Source organism: Bombina bombina, chromosome 2 (assembly GCF_027579735.1).
Source record: "Bombina bombina isolate aBomBom1 chromosome 2, aBomBom1.pri, whole genome shotgun sequence".
Classification (NCBI taxonomy): Eukaryota; Metazoa; Chordata; class Amphibia; order Anura; family Bombinatoridae; genus Bombina; species Bombina bombina.
The window spans coordinates 1,250,124,971-1,250,131,076 of NC_069500.1; the positions used below are offsets into that span (position 1 = coordinate 1,250,124,971).

Here is a 6,106-nt window from a genome sequence, read left to right on the forward strand (position 1 = left end):
AAGTAAAGTATAATGGGTTATAGAATCAGTATGCTTAGCAATTAATTATGTTGCATATGGTAATGAGGAGCAAGGGTCTCTCCAAAGGGAGACAAAAAAACATAATTTATGCTTACCTGATAAATTAATTTATTTTATGGTGGTGAGAGTCCAAGATTCATTACTTTTGGTAATTACTTTTCTCTACCACTAGGAGGGGCAAATATTCCATACCCCAAGAGCACTATACAAACCCTCCCATCTCACACATACCTCAGTCTAACGTATAGCCAAGCAAAGCAAGGTAAGACAAAGGAATAGGAGCCATAAAAGGAGCAGGGGAAACAAATGTGCTAAAGAAAAAAATTAACCCTAAAAAACACAAGGGTGGGGTCTTGTGGACTTTCACCACCATGAAAGAAAGGAATTTATCAGGTAAGCATAAATTCTTTTTTTTTTTATATTTATTTATGCAAACCGACAGTGTAATTCCACATTCCAAATAATACAGAAACATGAATACAAAACACACACCTCGCAGGGCGTTGAGCTTAATAACTTGTAGCATACCGTAACAAATAATGCCATAATCCTAAAAAACAAGTAAGCGATACTGTTCACTTTTAAAGGACTAAATAGCAGCACATAGCTTCACAAAAAGAAATGAAATATTCTCAATTTTTACACTGTGGGAGAGTTTTAACCTATTAACTAAATGAAAACAAAACAACATAGAACAAAACAAATCAGACAAAAAAAGATGGGAATAGCGTTCTCTTCTCCTGGCTCCCCTCCCCCCCGCGCTCAAGACCATCCCCCTCCCCTCCGGACGTCCGCCCCCGGGCTAGCTATGGGAAAACTGGATAGATAAAGTTCTCAGCACACTCGGTTATACCTCTCTATGCCCAGCTATCCAATCTGCTGGGAAGTCACCCGTTAACACAAGATCCATAAAACACTCAGAACTTAAAAAAGGACATAAAATCTTTTGTTCCGGTTCTGAGTATGTCTTAATAATGGGCAGCCACCCTAAAAAAAACGTCCTAATTTCTGTTTCGCTAGCTTCTCCCAATTGGCAGGATTCAAAGATTATTTGCATTTGGATTTTCTTTAATGAATACTGAGAACCCGGGAGCTCTTTTTGATTTCCAATCTTTCACAGTTAACTGTCTAATGAGTAGGACAATTGTGTTCAGAATCTTTTTTTGGGAAAAAGTTTCCGAATTGGGATTTTCCAAAAGGAAGATAATCCCTGGGTCGAAACTAATGTATACTTTGTATAATACCTTAATCAAGAAAGCAACCTTTTTCCAGAGCTGCCCAATTTTGGGACAAGCCCAAAACATATGTATTATATCAGCCTTCGCCGATCTACATCGAGGGCAAAGAAAGCTTTGCCTAGGATACATTTTAGACATTTTCAAGGGAGTACAATAAAAATTATTCATCAATTTCATGTGTCCTTCTTTCCATGATATTGGAATTCTACAATTACTTACAGCTCTACAACTAGACTTGATTTTTTCCTGATCAACACTTGGGAGTAGCGGTCTCCATTTTTCCATGATTTTTTGTAAGAAAGAGTCACTTTGTTTCGCCAACATGATACTGTATAATAATGAGATTGAAGGAGCTTTCACTCTAGCAATCGCGATATGGGCTCTAATATCCGACCATGCAGCCATCCCAACAGCACTCCATTCTTTGGACTTTATAAAATGCTGCACTTGAAGGAAGGCGTAAAAGTTATTACTAAGCAGGTCAAACTGAAGTCTTAAATCTTCGAATGGGGCTAAATGGCCAGCTTCCATAAAGAATTGAGATATATTTTTTAGGCCTTTACGTTCCCAAGACCTAAAAACTTCCTGATTATAACCTGGAGAAAATTCTGGATTGCCTATTATTGGTAAATATTCCGAAAGAGTATAATCTATTCCGATCAAAATACATAGTCTCTGCCAAGAGAAGATTATATTCTTAAATGATATTAAATTTTGAATATTACTCGGCAAATCTTTAGGCCTGATATGAAGCAGGGCTTTAAGAGAAAAAGGAGAAACACAATACCTCTCCAGCTCCTGGGTGGAAAACCAACTCGTCTCTGTCAGCCAATCTAGCGCGATTTTCCCTAAGGCTGCTAAGTTATAAAACTTAATATTAGGTAAAGCTAATCCAGCACACTCACGAGGTTGCATTAACTTTTCTAGTGCAATACGCGTTTTTTTCATCCCAGACCAAATAAAATGAGAAAAACTAGAATTTAGACTCCTCAAATCTGCGTTGTTTAGAATTACTGGTAAATTCTGGAGGACAAAAAGTAACCATGGAAATATAATCATTTTAATTAAATTGACCTTTGCCGAAATTGACAGAGGGAGTGCTATCCAAAGTTTTAAATCTGAATGAATTTTCTGCAGCAAAACATGAAAATTCAATTCATACCACTTAGATGGATTCTTATGTAGGTAAATCCCTAAATATCTAAGAGACTCTACTTCGTTAAAACCAAAATTAACTTTATTACCCAGTGTTTTATATAGCCATAATAACTTGCTTTTATTTTGGTTCACCTTATAACCGGCAAACGAGTTAAAAAAGGCCAGACAATCCATCAGCGCTGGAATAGCTTTAGTGGTGTTATATAGACAGACTAAAAGGTCGTCTGCATATAATAACGTTTTAAAAAACGACTTGGCCCAACGTAATCCCCTCAAGTACGTCTCTCAGCCGGATTGCAAGAGGTTCCAAGGCTAGATTAAAGAGAAGCGGAGACAAGGGACATCCTTGACGGGTGCCTTTTTTTAATCTTATCCCAGGTGATAATGTGTTATTAATCAACAGGAATGAAACAGGACTGTGGTATAAATTACATACAAAATCCAAAAACTGGTTTTTAAATCCAAATTTCTGTAAGGTTTGAATAAGATATTCCCATTTGATCAAATCAAAGGCCTTAACTGCATCAAGTGTTAACAGAGCGATATCATGTTCAAATTGTTTGCTGATATTTCTATTTAAGCTCCAAATGTAGTCTATAAGAGTGGTAATTTTCCGCATTTTTTTGGAAACATTTCTAGATATCATGAAGCCTGATTTGTCAGAATGGATGATTTTATCAAGACATAACATACACCTGGATGCGATAATAGTGGTTAACAACTTATAATCTACGTTGAGGACTGAAATAGGTCTATATGAAGCCGGATCTTCTCTATCTTTATCTTTTTTAAGGATCAATGAGACGTTGGCCGCCGAGAAATATTCTGAAAAGGGGTTACTATCCGAGAAGTAGTGATTAAATAAATTTACCAGGGTAGGTTTAATTTCCTCTATCAGTATTTTATAAAATTCTGCCGGGAGGCCATCTGAACCAGCAGCTTTATTTAATTTAGATTTTTCAATTGCCTTTTCTATCTCCTCTTGATATCGGGGCATTAAGTTTATCAAGTAAATCTTCAGAGACCGTAGGGAGTTCAATTTGGGTCCAGAATTTCTCTTGATTTTGTACATTATTACAGGAGTTAGTATAAAGATTTTGATAGTATGTATAGAAAGTATTACTAAGTAAAACCGGAATCTTTGTAAATATATTCACTTAGCATCTGGGTCGTTACTATGCTCCCTTATGTTTTCTCCATCCATACCTAAAGTTATACTACAAATATAAGGCTCCTTATTTTTCCTCAAACTTGTGAACTTGCACATGTTTCCCTTTTTCATTTTTTTTATGTGACATGTCATATTTTTACTGTGTGCTAAACACTAACTGTTAATTCAGCAGGTTACTGTGTGAGACGCTCTGCTGCATTATATTCAGTGTATAAATTACACATGTGGCAGCTATAGAGCACTCTTCACCTATATAACCTTAGATCAAATCCAGCTACCTGAATTAATTGTGTTTAGCAGTATCCAGGTGGATATACATGTTAAACCACATTAACTCTTTGCTACATACCAAATTTTATTAGAATATATATATATATATAATCTCAGCAGCTGTGGTCTCACTCTCACACTATGTTCTCTTATTTGAAAAGCTCAGAGCATTTGACTGAACCTGACAGAATACCAAGCCCAACTACTATGGACCCAGCTGAGATGACAACTCACATACAGACACTTAACCAGAGGGTTGATTTCCTTACAGAGGGGTTAACTTCACTTAAAGCTGAGAATGATTCCCTTAAGGCTTATATTAAGGATTATATTGATCCTAAGATACATACATCAGAACCACATGTGAGTTTACCAGAGAAGTTTTCTGGCGATAGGTCTCAGTTTAGAGATTTCAAAAATGCTTGCCTTTTGCTCTTTACATTGAGGCCCCAGTCATACCCTAATGATAGGATCCGTGTTCTCACAGTAATATCCTATTTAAGAGGGGAGCCCCGCTCATGGGCCAATAGTTTTTTTGAGACAAACGAAGCAATACTAAATTCTTTGGAGGATTTTTTACTGCTATGGGTCAATTATATGAAGACCCCTTTAAGCAATTGACTGCCGAGACAGCACTTAGAGCTTTAAAACAAAAGAAGAGAATTGTTGAAGAGTACATCACTGATTTCAAAAGGTGGGCTAAAGATTCCCAATGGAATGATGTATCTCTTAAAAATCAGTTCAGAATTGGCCTCTCTGAATCTATTAAAGATGAGTTATCCCGCATAGACTTACCCCCCACATTAGAAGGGCTCATCAACCTTAGCATTACCATTGATAGACGCCTCAGAGAACGCATGCATGAAAAATCATATCAGGACACCCACCTTAAAAAACACACCACCACTACTTCTCCTCATGTCTCTAGTAAAACATGCGCAGAACCCATGGAGATAGGTTTCTTGAAAGGGCCTCTTACACACCAAGAGAAAAACAGAAGAAGAGAAAATAATTTATGCTTATACTGTGCTTCCCAGGACCATACGGTCAGAGACTGTCCCTCTCTTCAAAGACAAAAAAAGGGTAAGGAAGTTTCTATAACATCTTGTTGTAATACCTATGATTCCACCACTACATACTGTAAACTTACTCTTTTATTACAGTGGGATCTCCTACGCGTCAACGTTCCAGCAATAATTGACTCTGGTGCTACAGCATGTTATATAGATAAGAATTTCACAGAATTAAATAAAATACCACTTATGCAGAAAAAGTCTCCTGTTCTTTTACGTGGTATTGATGGGAATGTTATTACCTCAGGGCCAGTCTTATACCAAACTATACCACTACTAGTTTCTACTAATAACCATCATAGGGAATATATATCGTTTGATGTAATAACCTCGCCAGTCTCTCCTATAATTCTAGGTTTAACTTGGTTAAGCTTACACAATCCACTTATATCTTGGACTGATCTTTCTCTTACCTTCAATTCAAAATACTGCTCTACAACATGTTTTCCCATAAATATTCTACTCACATCCCCAACTACACCTGAATTTCAAATTCCTGCGGAGTATAGCGATTTTTCAGATTTATTCAACAAAACTGAATCTGAGAGCTTGCCCCCGCACAGGAAGTATGACTGCCCTATAGACATACTTCCTGGTGCTAATATTCCTTGTGGGCACATTTTTCCCCTTTCTACAACTGAGCTTAATCATTTGAAAACTTACTTAGAGGAAAACCTCAGGAAAGGGTTTATACGCCCCTCTACCTCACCGGCAGGAGCCGGAATTTTCTTTGTGAAAAACAAAGACGGCTCCCTAAGGCCTATCATTGATTATAGACAACTGAATAAAATCACGGTAAAGAATAGGTATCCGTTGCCCCTAATTCCGGAACTTATTGAAAGACTGGAGGGGGCTAAATACTTTACCAAGTTGGACCTTAGGGGGGCGTATAACTTGATTAGAGTAAGAAGTGGGGATGAGTGGCTGACGGCGTTCCGGACCCGATACGGTCACTATGAATATACGGTCATGCCGTTCGGGCTCTGTAACGCCCCGGCCACTTTCCAGCATCTGATTAATGATCTATTCAGAGATATTCTGGACGTCTTCATAGTTATTTATCTAGACGATATTTTAATATACTCCAAGAATATTACAGAACACATACTTCACGTCAGACAAGTTCTTTCCAGATTAAGAGATAATCACCTTTATCTCAAACCTGAAAAGTGTAT

At 37.3% G+C, this 6,106-nt stretch overlaps 1 long non-coding RNA gene across 1 annotated transcript; it reads left to right on the forward strand.

Annotated features, from left to right (window-relative positions):
• Positions 1 to 4,804: 4,804 nt before the first annotated feature.
• On the forward strand, positions 4,805 to 5,131 carry LOC128648240 (uncharacterized). Its single transcript, XR_008400546.1, has 2 exons — positions 4,805 to 4,941; positions 5,022 to 5,131. It is a non-coding gene; the product is annotated as an uncharacterized LOC128648240 (long non-coding RNA).
• The last annotated feature ends 975 nt before the right edge of the window (positions 5,132 to 6,106 follow it).